General features: G+C 40.9%; 1 pseudogene; it reads right to left on the reverse strand.

The window, feature by feature from the left end:
- Positions 1–2516: 2516 nt before the first annotated feature.
- Positions 2517–15921, reverse strand: LOC100580046 (annotated as a pseudogene).
- Positions 15922–16231: the final 310 nt, after the last annotated feature.

The following is a 16231-nucleotide window of genomic DNA, read 5'->3' on the forward strand; positions in this document are numbered from 1 at the left end:
CTAGCAGGAGAAATCACTTGAACCCAGGAGGGAGGTTGCAGTGAGCCAAGATCACACCATTGCACTCCAGCCTGGGCAACAAGAGTGAAACTCTGTCTCAAAAAAAAAATAAATAAATAAAAATGAAGAAATGTCTCCTTTCCAAATTTATGAACCTCATCATTCTTCTGCTGATGGCATTAAAAGGTTCAAAAAGACCTTTCCATACTCTCCCACAGAAGCCCTAGAAATCGTCATTTTGTTAATCATTTTGGATGCCTGAGAACTTGTAATCCAATGAGTAGAAATGTTGGTACCCCATCTGTGGCTGTCAACCTGCTAGTTCTCAGGAGTTTGTGTAAGCCTAAATCAGAAAAGATCTCAGGAATTTGTAGAAGCCTGAATCTGAAAGGATCTCATCCCATTAGGAGCCTTGTGTCCTTTTTGTTGCCTTTGCCCACTGGCTGTGGCAACAGGGGTCTTTCTTTCTCCCTGGCTATCTTTGGATATGGGGGCTCCACCTTCTGTGCCACCTTAGGGAACGCCTTTTGCATGCATGGCTGAGTCATTAAAAAGCCTAGAGTTTCAGTAACATTTTGAGTAGTACTCTCTGAAGCTGGTGAATCTCAGCTTCTTTGGAAGTAACTCTGGCTACAAGTTCTTATTAGCTTTGTTTTCAGCTCTCTGTTCTCTTGGTTGAATTATTCCTGCTTTTTGTTTCTGTTCTGGACTTATGCTTTCTGTTCTCGTACTACCAATATGGAATTAATTCTACTTCCTTTCCTGTTTGGATGACTTTACTAAGAATTATTTAAACTTTATGGCTCCTTTGAGAAAATTTTTATCTTCCAAATTGCCTCCTTTTAGACCTTTCCTTTCCCAATTGAGTCTCTCAACTCCCTGTAATCACTGAAACTTAGGCACCCTGCTCCATGGCTTGGAGACTCTCAATGTGCTAAGAATCTGCAAAAGCAAACACCTGGGACTGAAAAATAAAATAAAAAAAAATTATTTCTCAGCCTCCATAAGATTCTATGTCAAAACAAAAGAAAATCTTAAAAATCTCCAAAAATATTGGTGAGAAAAAAGCTTTAGCCCTCATATGAAGAAGAAAAAAACTTGTTCCATTTTCCGGATACAGAGTTATAATACAAATAAAAAATGGGGCAAAGACAAAAACCAAGTCTTCTATATAAACTAGTGAATTTTGTAATTCTTTTATCACATTAGTCAGGGTTCTCCAGAAAGGCAGAATCAATAGGATATATGTAGATAGATAGATGAGAGAAGATTCATTAGGGGAATTGGTTCACATAATTATAGAGGCTGAGAAGTTCCACAATAGCCTGTCTCCAAGTTGGAGAACCAGGAAAGCTGGTAGCATGGCTCACTCCAAACACAAAGGACTCAGAATCAGGGAAGCCACTGGTGTAACTCTGATTCTGAGGCCAAAGGTCTGAGACCCTGAAGTTCTGATGTCAAGGCAGGAGAAGAAGGATGTTTCCATTTCAGAAGGAGATAATTCACCTTTCCTCTTCCTTGTTGTTCTATGTGGGCTCTCAACCAATTGGCTTGTGCCTGTATTCATCAATTTTTATACAGCTATGAAGAAATACCTGAGTCTGAGCAATCGATAAAGAACAAAGTTTTAATGGGATGACAGTTCCACATGGCTGCAGGGGCCTCACAATCATGGCAGAAGGGGAAGCAAAGCCGTCCTTCTTCACATGGCAGCAACAAGGAGAAGTGCTGAGCCAAAGGGGAAAAAACCCTTATAAAACCAACAGATCATGAGAACTCACTGTCATGAGAACAGCATGGCAGTAACCACCACCATGATTCAATCACCTCCCACTGGTCCCTCCCACGACAGTAGGATTATAGGAACTACAATTCAAGATGAGATCTGGGTGGGGACACAGCCAAACCATATCAGTGCCCATCCACATTGGGTCATGGTTATCTCAGTGTCTTCCAGAAACACCCTCACAGATATGCCCAGAAATTGTGTTTTACCAGCTATGTGTGTGTCTTAATCCAATCAAGTAGATGTCTAAAATTAACCATCAGAATATTTATGCCAGATTCATGGCTGAAATTTCAGGATGAAAGCTATGAAATCTCTATTTGTGTTTGTATATCTATTAATGTATGTTATGTATATCTGATATTTTCTTAACTCCGGATAGCATTGCAAAATTCATTTATAAAATCCTCTAAAAGTGCTCTATTCTAACTTGGCTTGGAAAAAAATAAGCATTTATCAATAAATATTCGGCCGGGCGCCGTGGCTCACGCCTGTAATCCCACCACTTTGGGAGGCTGAGGTGGGCGGATCACGAGGTCAGGAGATCGAGACCACCCTGGCTAACACGGTGAAACCCCATCTCTACTAAAAATATAAAAAATTAGCCAGGCGCGGTGGCGGGTGCCTGTAGTCCCAGCTACTTGGGGGGCTGAGGCAGGAGAATGGCGTGAACCTGGGAGGTGGAGCTTGCAGTGAGCTGAATCGCCCATGCACTCTGGCCTGGTGAAAGAGCAAACTGTCTCAAAAAATAAAATAAAATAAAAATAAATAAATAAATATTCACCAAACCCTAGAAATATAGGAAATGATCAAATGTTTTTTAAGTTAACACGATTTGGATAAAACTTAGTTAAATAAGATTAATACAATATTTTTGGTGTAATAAAACAACTGTGTCTTCAAAGTAATCACTATTGAATATAAGACAAACATAAATTCCTATTCTGCTTGAGTTCTAGTCAAATAAGCTAATATTATACTTACTAGAAATGTAAAATCTTAAAGCTTATAGATTTGATTCTGATTAATTTGTCATTCTTAGGAAAAACGTAATTTTTTTATGGTGAAAAGATACACATATATTTAGAGTTAGCCAGCTGGACTCAGTTTAGATGGTCCCAATTTTGTTGCAACATCCAAAACATCATAATCAGGAGCCAGTCGATCATATGTCTTCTTCTCTTTATCAGGATGAATCAGGGTGATGACCTTGGCCACATCACTGTCATAGCACTTCTTCACAGCCTGTTTGATCTGGCGCTTCTGGCTTTAACATCCACAATGAACACAAGCGTGTTGTTTTCTTCTATCTTCTTCACGGCCGACTCAGCAGTCAGCGGAAACTTGATGATAGCATAGTGGTCAAGCTTGTTTCTCCTGGGGGTGCTCTTCCAAGGATATCTGGGCTGCCTCTGGAGTCACAGTGTCTTGGGCCGCCTGAAGCTGAGTGACATGCGGATCTTCTTTTTAGCGTGTGGCTGTGGACACTTTTCAACACTGCCTTCTTGGCCTTTAAAGCCTTCGCTTTGGCTTCGGCTTTAGGAGGGGCAGGAGCTTCCTTCTTCGCTTTCGGTGCCATCTTGTGAAAGGCGAAAAACATTATTTCAAAAATAATTTGTTTACAGTAAATCTGCCTAATAGTAGTTTCCAAAGTGCTTTTGGTAATTTTTAACCTTAAAGTTAAGCTAAGTAAAAGATTTGCCTTAAATATCTAGACCACTTATAAATAAGGTACAATACTAAAATATTAATTACTGAACATAAATAATTCAAGTTTATATACTTTTGGCTTTCTATTTTTACAGAGAGACTAAAGATATTTTGGCCCATTAATAAACATCTTTTTTTTCTGCCACACTGAGAAATTGTATTAGGAGGAAACACATCTCTCTAGATGTTGGGAGATGGTATATTCCTACATTTTCTAACCTACGATAGAATGCTAATGTATGACAGTTTATAACTGTCTACTTCCTAGTTTTCTCTGGAAAATAAAAGATTACTAAGTATTAAAATTATAATCAGTATACGTAAATAAAACAACTAGAAATAATAGAATAACTGGAAACAACTCTATGCAAAGCATGCAAGAAAAGTAGGGCATGTTTCGCAAATAAAGTAGGATGTATTTTTTATAAGGAAAATCATACATAAGATACAAATAAAAAGAGATACCTAACCTCCTCTGTGTTATATTTGTATGGGTAAAATCTGATGTTTTCAAAAATTATATAAAATTCCTGGAAATTTGTCAATGTCCTCCTTATCCATGCTATGTGCCAGTATAGAGTAATGAGTCATAATTCCATCTATTATTTTAAATGTTGTGCCAGGCGCAGTGGCTCACGCCTGTAATCCCAGCACTTTGGGAGGCTGAGGTGGGCGGATCACAAGGTCAGGAGATCCAGACCATCCTGGCTAACCCGGTGAATCCCTGTCTCTACTACAAATACAAAAAATTATCAGGGCGTGGTGGCGGGCACCTGTAGTCCCACTCGGGAGGCTGAGGCAGGAGAATGGCATGAACCCGGGAGACGGAGCTTGCAGTGAGCCGAGATCGCGCCACTGCACTCCAGCCTGGGCAACAGAGCAAGACTCTGTCTCTAAATAAATAAATAAATGTTTTATGCCACAGAAAAAATCGAATATCCTTGTCAGTTGTGGTATAATGAACTCTCATCAGATCTTTCATCACAGCCATTTCATACTCTTTGTCATTTAGATATTATTTCCCCCTGATGCTTTCCTGAAAGCTCCTGCAATCAGCTACAGATCAGAATACTTGTCTCCAACACAGGACTCCCTCTGAGACTCACAGAAAAGACTATGACCGGTACTCTGGTTATAGGCTTCTGATGATATTGCTTAAATAACTTTAAGACCATACACTTGACTCAGTGAAGATCTCCAGAATTCTGGTTGAGAAATTGATGGGTTCATGACGCTGCTAACCCAAGATCCAGCAAGACTGGAATTGATTACACGGCACTGAATGAACTGATGAAAATTGATTACAATTTTATAGCTTTTTTGAGCATTGCTGGTTCTTTAATGTTCTAGTTTCTGGATTTAAGAAATCTCTTTCTCTTAATCTAACTGTAACTTACAACAGTTTAGTAGATTATACTTTTGTAAATAGAAATGAAGCATTTATCTTTTTTTCCCTGCCTGATTTTTCCAGAATTTTGAAATCTTTACTGAATACTCTTATTTTCACGATGATATAGTTGTTAGCAAAAGTCCAGTAAGAATCTACTCGCCTTATAACAGGGCATAATTGGAAATTTTGGTTGTTTTACTGGAATATCATATTTAGGAAGTGTACCTAAGATCACTTATGACCAGCAATTTTAAGGAAGTAAGGTTGACTTTTATGGAGACAATGCTTACAAAGCACTGTGAAAATGGGAAAGTTCTCCCTCAAAGATTATAAAGTCACAACTATCCACTATTTTTATGTGTGTGTGTGTGTGTGTGTGTGTGTGTGTATTCCAAACCAGTTGTCCTACCTTGCTCCAGCATGCCTGGACAGAACTAGACAAGCCCCAGCCCATAGTGCAGGCCACTCCTTATTTGGAGATGCTCCCTTAACTATCCCTGGGCAACTTCCTTTTCTTTCTTTGTTCTATTCCCCTTACCTAATTAAGAAAGTTTTAAACTAATAGCCAATTGGGTAAAGTGTAAAATGTGAGGTCCTATTTCAGCCAATGGAAACTGGACACAGCACTAGGGTAGACACATCAGGTTATAAGTAATTCTGTTTCCTTTGTCCGGTGTGCTCCTGTGGCTGGACAGCTATTGAGTAGCACACTTTATGCAGAAAGTAAAGCTCGCCTTGCTAAGAGATCATTTGTTCCCGTGCTAATTCTTTTTTTTTTTTTTTTTGGAACATCAAAAACTTCATTCCCACTTCCACAGACTTAAATGTCCCTGTCTGACTGACAGCTTTGAAGAGAGTAGTGGTTCTCCCAGCACGCAGCTGGAGATCTGAGAACGGTCAGACTGCCTCCTAAAGTGGGTCCCTCACCCCTGAGCAGCCTAACTGGGAGGCACCCCCCCCAGTAGGGACAGACTGACACCTCATTCAACCCGGTACTTCTCTGAGACAAAACTTTCAGAGGAACTATCAGACAGCTGAATTTGTGGTCTCACGAAAATCCGCTGTTCTGCAGCCACCGCTGCTGACACCCAGCCAAACAGGGTCTGGAGTGCACCTCTAGTAAACTGCAGCTGAGGGTCCTGTCTGGTAGAAGGAAAACTAACAAACAGAAAGGACATCCACACCAAAAACCCATCTGTACATCACCATCATCAAAGACAAAAAGTAGATAAAACCACAAAGATGGGGAAAAAACAGACCAAAAAAACTGGAAACTCTAAAAAACAGAGCACCTCTCCTCCTCCAAAGGAACGCAGTTCCTCACCAGCAAAGGAACAAAGCTGGATGGAGGATGACTTTGATGAGTTGAGAGAAGAAGGCTTCAGACGATCAAACTACTCTGAGCTACGAGAGGAAATTCAAAACAACAGCAAAGAAGTTAAAAACTTTGAAAAAAAATTAGAAGAATGGATAACTAGAATAACCAATGGAGAGAAGGGCTTCAAGGAGCCGATGGAGCTGAAAGCCAAGTTTCGAGAACTACGCGAAGATTGCAGAAGCCTCAGTAGCAGATGCGATCAACTGGAAGAAAGGGTATCGCTGATGGAAGATGAAATGAATGAAATGAAGAGAGAAGGGAAGTTTAGAGAAAAAAGGACAAAAAGAAATGAACAAAGCCTCCAAGAAATTTGGGACTATGTGAAAAGACCAAACCTACGTCTGATTGGTGTACCTGAAAATGATGGGGAGAATGGAACCAAGTTGGAAAACACTCTGCAAGATATTATCCAGGAGAACTTCCCCAATCTAGCAAGGCAGGCCAGCATTCACATTCAGGATATACAGAGAACGCCACAAAGATACTCCTCGAGAAGGGCAACTCCAAGACACATTATTGTCAGATTCACCAAAGTTGAAATGAAAGAAAAAATGTTAAGGGCAGCCAGAGAGAAAGGTCGGGTTACCCACAAAGGGAAGCCCATCAGACTAACAGCTGATCTCTCAGCAGAAACTCTACAAGCCAGAAGAGAGTGGGGGCCGATATTCAACATTCTTAAAGAAAAGAATTTTCAACCCAGAATCTCCTATCCCGCCAAACTAAGCTTCATAAGTGAAGGAGAAATAAAACACTTTACAGACAAGCAAACGCTGAGTGATTTTGTCACCACCAGGCCTGCCCTAAAAGAGCTCCTGAAGGAAGCACTAAACATGGAAAGGAACAACCGGTACCAGCCACTGCAAAAACATGCCAAATTGTAAAGACCATCGAGACTAGGAAGAAACTATAGCAACTAACGAGCAAAATAACCAACTAACATCATAATGACAGGATCAGATTCACACATAACAATATTAACGTTAAATGTAAATGGGCTAAATGCTCCAATCAAAAGACACAGACTGGCAAACTGGATAAGGAGTCAGGACCCATCAGTGTGCTGTATTCAGGAAACCCATCTCACGTGCAGAGACACACATAGACTCAAAATAAAGGGATGGAGGAAGATCTATCAAGCAACTGGAAAACAAAAAAAGGCAGGGGTTGCAATCCTAGTCTCTGATAAAATAGACTTTAAACCAACAAAGATCAAAAGAGACAAAGAAGGCCATTACATAATGGTAAAGGGATCAATTCATCAAGAAGAGCTAACTATCCTAAATATATATGCACCCAACACAGGAGCACCCAGATTCATAAAGCAAGTCCTGAGTGACCTACTAAGGGACTTAAACTCCCACACAATAATAATGGGAGATTTTAACACCCCACTGTCAGCATTAGACAGATCAATGAGACAGAAAGTTAACAAGGATATCCAGGAATTGAACTCAGCTCTACATAAAGTGGACCTAATAGACATCTACAGAACTCTCCACCCCAAGTCAACAGAATATACATTTTTTTCAGCACCACACCTACTCCAAAATTGACCACGTAGTTGGAAGTAAAGCTCTCCTCAGCAAATGTAAAAGAACAGAAATTATAACAAACTGTCTCTCAGACCACAGTGCAATCAAACTAGAACTCAGGATTAAGAAACTCACTCAAAACCGCTCTACTACATGGAAACTGAACAACCTGCTCCTGAATGACTATTGGGTACATAATGAAATGAAGGCAGAAATAAAGATGTTCTTTGAAACCAACGAGAACAAAGACACAACATACCAGAATCTCTGGGACACATTCAAAGCAGTGTGTAGAGGGAAATTTATAGCACTAAATGCCCACAAGAGAAAGCAGGAAAGATCCAAAATTGACTCCCTAACATCACAATTAAAAGAACTAGAAAAGCAAGAGCAAACACATTCAAAAGCTAGCAGAAGGCTAGAAATAACTAAAATCAGAGCAGAACTGAAGGAAATAGAGACACAAAAAACCCTTCAAAAAATTAATGAATCCAGGAGCTGGTTTTTTGAAAAGATCAACAAAATTGATGGACCGCTAGCAAGACTAATAAAGAAGAAAAGAGAGAAGAATCAAATAGATGCAATAAAAAACGAAAAAGGGGATATCACCACCGATCCCACAGAAATACAATCTACCATCAGAGAATACTACAAACACCTCTATGCAAATAAACTAGAAAATCTAGAAGAAATGGATAAATTCCTCGACAAATACACCCTCCCAAGACTAAACCAGGAAGAAGTTGAATCTCTGAATAGACCAATAACAGGTTCTGAAATTGTGGCAATAATCAATAGCTTACCAACCAAAAAGAGTCCAGGACCTGATGGATTCACAGCCGAATTCTACCAGAGGTACAAGGAGGAACTGGTACCATTCCTTCTGAAACTATTCCAATCGATAGAAAAAGAGGGAATCCTCCCTAACACATTTTATGAAGCCAGCATCGTCCTGATACCAAAACTTGGCAGAGACATAACCAAAAAAGAGAATTTCAGACCAATATCCTTGATGAACATTGATGCAAAAATCCTCAATAAAATACTGGCAAACCGAATCCAGCAGCACATCAAAAAGCTTATCCACCATGATCAAGTGGGCTTCATCCCTGGGATGCAAGGCTGGTTCAACATACGCAAATCAATAAATGTAATCCAACATATAAACAGAACCAAAGACAAAAACCACATGATTATCTCAATAGATGCAGAAAAGGCCTTCGACAAAATTCAACAACCCTTCATGCTAAAAACTCTCAATAAATTAGGTATTGATGGGACGTATCTCAAAATAATAAGAGCTATCTACGACAAACCCACAGCCAATATCATACTGAATGGGCAAAAACTGGAAGCATTCCCTCTGAAAACTGGCACAAGACAGGGATGCCCTCTCTCACCGCTCCTGTTCAACATAGTGCTGGAAGTTCTGGCCAGAGCAATCAGGCAGGAGAAGGAAATAAAAGGTATTCAATTAGGAAAAGAGGAAGTCAAATTGTCCCTGTTTGCAGATGACATGATTGCATATCTAGAAAACCCCATTGTCTCAGCCCAAAATCTCCTTAAGCTGATTAGCAACTTCAGCGAAGTCTCAGGATACAAAATTAATGTACAAAAATCACAAGCATTCTTGTACACCAATAACAGACCAACAGAGAGCCAAATCATGAGTGAACTCCCATTCACAATTGCTTCAAAAAGAATAAAATACCTAGGAATCCAACTTACAAGGGATGTGAAGGACCTCTTCAAGGAGAACTACAAACCACTGCTCAATGAAATAAAAGAGGATACAAACAAATGGAAGAACATTCCATGCTCATGGGTTGGAAGAATCAATATCGTGAAAATGGCCATACTGCCCAAGGTAATTTATAGATTCAATGCCATCCCCATCAAGCTACCAATGACTTTCTTCACAGAATTGGAAAAAACTACTTTAAAGTTCATATGGAACCAAAAAAGAGCCCGCATCGCCAAGTCAATCCTAAGCCAAAAGAACAAAGCTGGAGGCATCACGCTACCTGACTTTAAACTATACTACAAGGCTACAGTAACCAAAACAGCATGGTACTGGTACCACAACAGAGACATAGATCAATGGAACAGAACAGAGCCCTCAGAAATGATGCCGCATAGCTACAACTATCTGATCTTTGACAAACCTGACAAAAACAAGAAATGGGGAAAGGATTCCCTATTTAATAAATGGTGCTGGGAAAACTGGCTAGCCATATGTAGAAAGCTGAAACTCGATCCCTTCCTTACACCTTATACAAAAATTAATTCAAGATGGATTAAAGACTTATATGTTAGACCTAAAACCATTAAAATCCTACAAGAAAACCTAGGCAATACCATTCAGGACATAGGCGTGGGCAAGGACTTCATGTCTAAAACACCAAAAGCAATGGCAACAAAAGCCAAAATCGACAAATGGGATCTCATTAAACTAAAGAGCTTCTGCACAGCAAAAGAAACTATCATCAGAATGAACAGGCAACCTACAAAATGGGAGAAAATTTTTGCAACCTACTCATCTGACAAAGGGCTAATATCCAGAATCTATAATGAACTCAAACAAATTTACAAGAAAAAAACAAACAACCCCATCAAAAAGTGGGCAGAGGACATGAACAGACACTTCTCAAAAGAAGACATTTATGCAGCCAGAAAACACATGAAGAAATGCTCATCATCACTGGCCATCAGAGAAATGCAAATCAAAACCACAGTGAGATACCATCTCACACCAGTTAGAATGGCCATCATTAAAAAATCAGGAAACAACAGGTGCTGGAGAGGATGTGGAGAAATAGGAACACTTTTACACTGTTGGTGGGACTGTAAACTAGTTCAACCATTGTGGAAGTCAGTGTGGCGATTCCTCAGGGATCTCGAACTAGAAATACCATTTGACCCAGCCATCCCATTACTGGGTATATACCCAAAGGACTATAAATCATGCTGCTATAAAGACACATGCACACGTATGTTTATTGCGGCACTATTCACAATAGCAAAGAGTTGGAACCAACCCAAATGTCCAACAAAGATAGACTGGATTAAGAAAATGTGGCACATATACACCATGGAATACTATGCAGCCATAAAAAATGATGAGTTCGTGTCCTTTGTAGGGACATGGATGAAACTGGAAAACATCATTCTCAGTAAACTATCGCAAGGACAAAAAACCAAACACCGCATGTTCTCTCTCATAGGTGGGAATTGAACAATGAGAACCCATGGACACAGGAAGGGGAACATCACACTCCGGGGACTGTTGTGGGGTGGGGGGAGGGGGGAGGGAGAGCATTAGGAGATACACCTAATGCTAAATAACGAGTTAATGGGTGCAGGAAATCAACATGGCACATGGATACATATGTAACAAACCTGCACATTGTGCACATGTACCCTAAAACCCTAAAGTATAATAAAAAAATAAATAAAAAAAAAAAAAAAAAAAAACTTCATTCCCAACAGCACTCTGAGAAAAGCCAGCCTGATACCTAGATTACAGGGTTCACAGCCTTACAGGTTAGTAAGGAAGGTCATTTCCTGGTAGGCCCAGGAACTTAGGGATATTTGGGGGGCCTCAAGAAGAGAGGAATCCACACAAAGCTATAAGGACTGCAGCTGAAATCTGATAGTATGTTCTTAGCTTGGCTTTTAGCCTGAATAAGGTCTTTAAAAGTCAAATGTGAGATTCTGTATGAAAACTTCCAGCAAGGAAACTTGAAAGCACCTATGTGCTCATCTCCTGTTCTTGCTGCACTTATGTAAATAATCAAGCAAAATCTAACAAAACTAGACTCATTTTTAAAATAAGAATAGTCTTATTTTGATTATGATCAAAAATGATGGTTACTACAGAGAGAAATTTTATGTTTCAATGGAAAACTATAACTTGGCCGGACATGGTGGCACACGCCTATAATTCCAGCACTTTTGGAGGCCAGAAGTTCAAGACCAGCCTGGGCAACATGGTGAAACCCCGTATCTACCAAAAATACAAAAATTAGATGGGCATGATGGCATGTGCCTGTAGTCCCAGCTAATCAGGAGGCTGAGGAGGGCGGATTGCTTGCACCCAGGAGGTAGAGGTTGCAGTGAGCTGAGATTGCAACTTTGCACTCCAGCCTGGGTGACAGAGCCAGACCCTGTCTCAAATAAAAATTTTTTTTAAAGGAAAACTATAGCCATTGTGGGTTATGAGATTCTAGCCTTGTTTCTTGTCTCTGGGATATTTTTACCTCTTTGTAAACTAGATCCTGCCATCTGATGAATTTTGTCCCACAATGATATTTGGGGAACAAGAAGCCAAGTATTGTCTCTCCTACTAATGTATCTATTGTCAGTTAATTTGAAGGTCTCCAACCCTGGAACAAAGTTAGGAGAGGAAGGTTTTGCTCCCCAATTGGGAAAGAGCTCCCAATGGCCAAAGCAGAAAAAAATTCAGCAACAAAACACTGCAATATTGAATAATAACCAAAGCTTAAAGTAACTATGTGTCCACATTTATACAAATAGGTGCATAAGCAAATTAAGTTGAATAGAATTCTCCTTTACAAAAGAATTCCAAGTAATTGATATAGACACTCAGCCATCAATGAGGTGGAGCTAACATCCCACGCCTTAAATGGGGGCTGTGCATAGTGACTTCCTCCAGAAGAATACATACAATATGGACAAGTAACTTCACAGTAGAGAAACTGGACAAACACTAGTTCAGCCGGGTGATCACAGTTAATATCAATGGTGATAATTCACCTCGACACCATGAAGTGACAAGAATAGCACTTCACCTCTGTGATCTGCTTCCCCCAAACCCATAACCCCAGTCAACTTATCAGAAAAGCTCCAGGTAAATAACAATGGGAGACATTCTACAAAACACCTGACCAGTCCTCCTTAACACCGTCAAGGTCATTGGAAGAAGGAAAGGCTGAGAAACCGTGACAGCCAAGAAGAGCCTAAGGAGTCGTGACAACGAATGTTATGTGGGATCCCAGGTGCCACCCTGGAGTAGGGAAAGATAGAACTAAGTGTAAACAGTAAAGTAGAGGTTCCTCTTCAAAAACTTTCCTCCCCATCTAATTAGGAATAAATAGTAACTTCTCTTAGATGTAAAAATCATTCAAAGACCTGTGCTAACATTCTTAAATATCTGCTGGCCGTAATAAAGAAATCAATGTACTTTATGTTCTTAGCGCCCACAATTTAGCCTAAATATTTGCCCTGGCATGCTTATACTGGTCCAAGCAAGCATTAGGACATAGCCTGTTCGTCTTCCTTATTTGAAGGTGTTTTTAACTTTCACAGCATTCCACAAGTTACCTCCTCCTTCCTTTGTTGTCCTCTGCCTTTGCCTCTTTTAAAAATTTCTAAGTTGCTAACCAATCAGGACAAATACAGAATGTGAGGTCCTGTTCCAGCCAATGGAAACTGGACACAGCAGTAGGGAGGACACGTCAGGTTATAAATGATCCTGTCTCCTTTGTTCGGTGTACTCTCGTGGTAAAACTGCTGGTGAATGTACCCTTTATGCAGAAAGTAAAAAAACGGCCTTGCCGAGGAAATTAAATTTCTGTTCAAGTGCTATTTCTTTACGGCACCGGGGAACAAGCATTTCTAACATAAGGAACTCCAAATAAAATACGGGCTTCAGTTAATAATAGCATATCAACATTTGTTCATTCACTGTGACAAGTGATGTGAGACATACTGACAAAAGATGTTAATAAGAGAGGAAACTGGGTTGAAGCTACGTGAGAAATCCGTGTTTTCTTTGCTATTTCTGTATAAATCTAAAATGACTCTAAATTAAAACTTAATTTAAAAGTTGTATTTTTTCAAACACCTGCTTAATTATTTGTACTAGTAATTACTAGTAATTTACCGTGTTAACTATTCCTGTCTTTTAATAAGAGCATTTATGACACAAAAATTAAAGCATACAGATTAATATCTAATTCCAAATAAATGCCTCTTTACATGTTTTATGTTAAAGTAATAACATAGGTGTATAAACTTACTTAACATAATTTTTTCTGGTACTGTGGCTGTGCCTTGGGTTCACTCTCTAAAAAGGTGGTCGGTCGCCTTTTAGACAACCAGGAAAAAAATTCATTTTAGAGACTCTGTTTCAATTCATGGTTGAACATTGTCAAAAGAATGTTTAAAAAAGTTCCTTAGTATCCAAGATTTAAAAAAAAATTTTTCAATGGCAAATCGATTCATCGTGACTGGATCACTTACTCGAAAATATCCCTGTCTTTGTTTTCCATGCAGGTTTTTTAGCAATAATACAATAGAACGCAATATTGGCCACTGGGGAAAAATATTCAAAGATACAATGTGAATAGAATTTGTAACCATGATAATTTAATGTTTCATTGTGATATTTTCTAAAACAGAAGAGTTTAAGAATATTCAAAGTCAATTTCCTCAATGATACTTTGCAGAAAGTGATGAAACTAGAGAAACAAAAATGGCAGGATATTCTGAGTGATTTTAGATGTTGCTAGGTTTTATGGGAAAAAAATAATTTACATGTTAGAGGATCACAAATAATTATTGGAAGCCCAAACTCTGAAATGTTTCCAAATTTAGTTGAACTTGTAAGTAATTATAATGTCAATATAGCTAGTCATAAAGTTAATGATAAAAGAGGACCCATGCCTTATTTACGTAATAAAATATACAATGAATGATTAGTGCTCCTAGGAAAATACGCTGGACTTGAAATACAATTGAGAGTGTCAGAAACTGCCGGGCGCGGTGGCTCACGCCTGTAATCCCAGCACTTTGGGAGGCCGAGGCGGGCGGATCACGAGGTCAGGAGATCGAGACCATCCTGGCTAACACGGTGAAACCCCGTGTCTACTAAAAATACAAAAAATTAGCCGGGCGCGGTGGCGGGCGCCTGTAGTCCCAGCTACTCCGAGAGGCTGAGGCAGGAGAATGGCGTGAACCCGGGAGGCGGAGCTTGCAGTGAGCCGAGATCGCGCCACTGCACTCCAGCCTGGGCGACAGAGCGAGACTCCGTCTCAAAAAAAAAAAAGAGTGTCAGAATCAAAAGATATTTGATTGTGTAACAGAAGTAGCCCATCATGAACAAATGTACCATCTCACAGAGTATGCTCACGTTAAACATACTGTCAAAACAATGGAAGAAAGCTGCTTTGCCTCTGTCGAAAGAAAAGAATAATGGAGACAGTCCAGCTTAGGGAACTATTATGTTGGAAACACACAATGCTGGCATAAGAACGTCCTGGCCAGGGATGTAACAGTGAACAACTCTGGCAGGTGTAGGAAAGGGTCGCAGCCATCATATCCCGTCCCCAAACGCTCAAACTACATCTGCATATATGTATGTATTAGTATTTGGTACATGTTATTTCGTGTGGGGAGGTATAAACAATGCATTTAAACTTTACGTTTCTAGTTATAATATGCCTGTTAAATCTTTCTATACCGTTTCAACTACTTCAATGCTGTGAGACAAATGAGCTATTAAAACACGAATGAAAGCGCCGGGGACTCCGCAGCGCCGGCCGGTCCGCAGCCACCACCCGCGCCATCCTGATGGCGCCGCTCAGCGTTGCTCCTTTCTCCGCGCCAGGATCTCTCCCCAGAAACGCGCAGATCCGGAAGCCACGCTGTGCCGCGCTGTCAGGACGCGCAGCTCCCGCCTTGCTGAAGGGACACCGTTTCACAACGAGCCACGCAGACCGTGACAGGGAAGTAAGGCCCACGGCAGCGCTCCCTCCTCAGCACTCGCGGCCGCGGACAGGACGCCTTTTCCTCCTCCTCTCACCTGGTGACCGGGTGTCCCGAACCGCGGCCTCCCGGGAGGGTCCTGAAGAGAACGCGGCTGCGCCTTCCCGGTCGACGCCCCGGGGCGGCGAGTGCGGATCCGCCGCGGTTCCCGCGCGTGCTCCAGGTTGGCCGGGAGCCGGGCGCCCCCTCGCGGCAGTCCTGGGGAATCTCTGAAAATCAGCGTTCGGGTGATTCCAGGCCGCGATTTTGGAAATGTCCACTGAAATCAAGGCCACCATCCCGTGCCTCGATCGGAACGGAGGGAGATTTTAAAAACTAAAGAAGATGGCCCGGGCGCGGTGGCTCACACGTGTAATGCCAGCACGTTGGGAGGCCGAGGCGGGCGGATCACCTGAGGTCGGGAGTTTGAGACCAGCCTGACCAACGTGGAGAAACCCTGTCTCTACTAAAAACACAAAATTAGCCGGGCGTGGTGGCGCATGCCTGTAATCCCAACTACTCGGGAGGCTGAGGCAGGAGAATCACTTCAACCCAGGAGGCGGAGGTTTTGGTGAGCCGCACCACTGCACTCCAGCCTGGGCAACAAGAGTGAAACTCCGTCTCAAAAAAATAAAGTAAATAAAATAAAAACTAAAAAAGATGTCCAG

Source organism: Nomascus leucogenys, chromosome 5 (genome assembly GCF_006542625.1).
Source record: "Nomascus leucogenys isolate Asia chromosome 5, Asia_NLE_v1, whole genome shotgun sequence".
NCBI classification, from domain to species: domain Eukaryota; kingdom Metazoa; phylum Chordata; class Mammalia; order Primates; family Hylobatidae; genus Nomascus; species Nomascus leucogenys.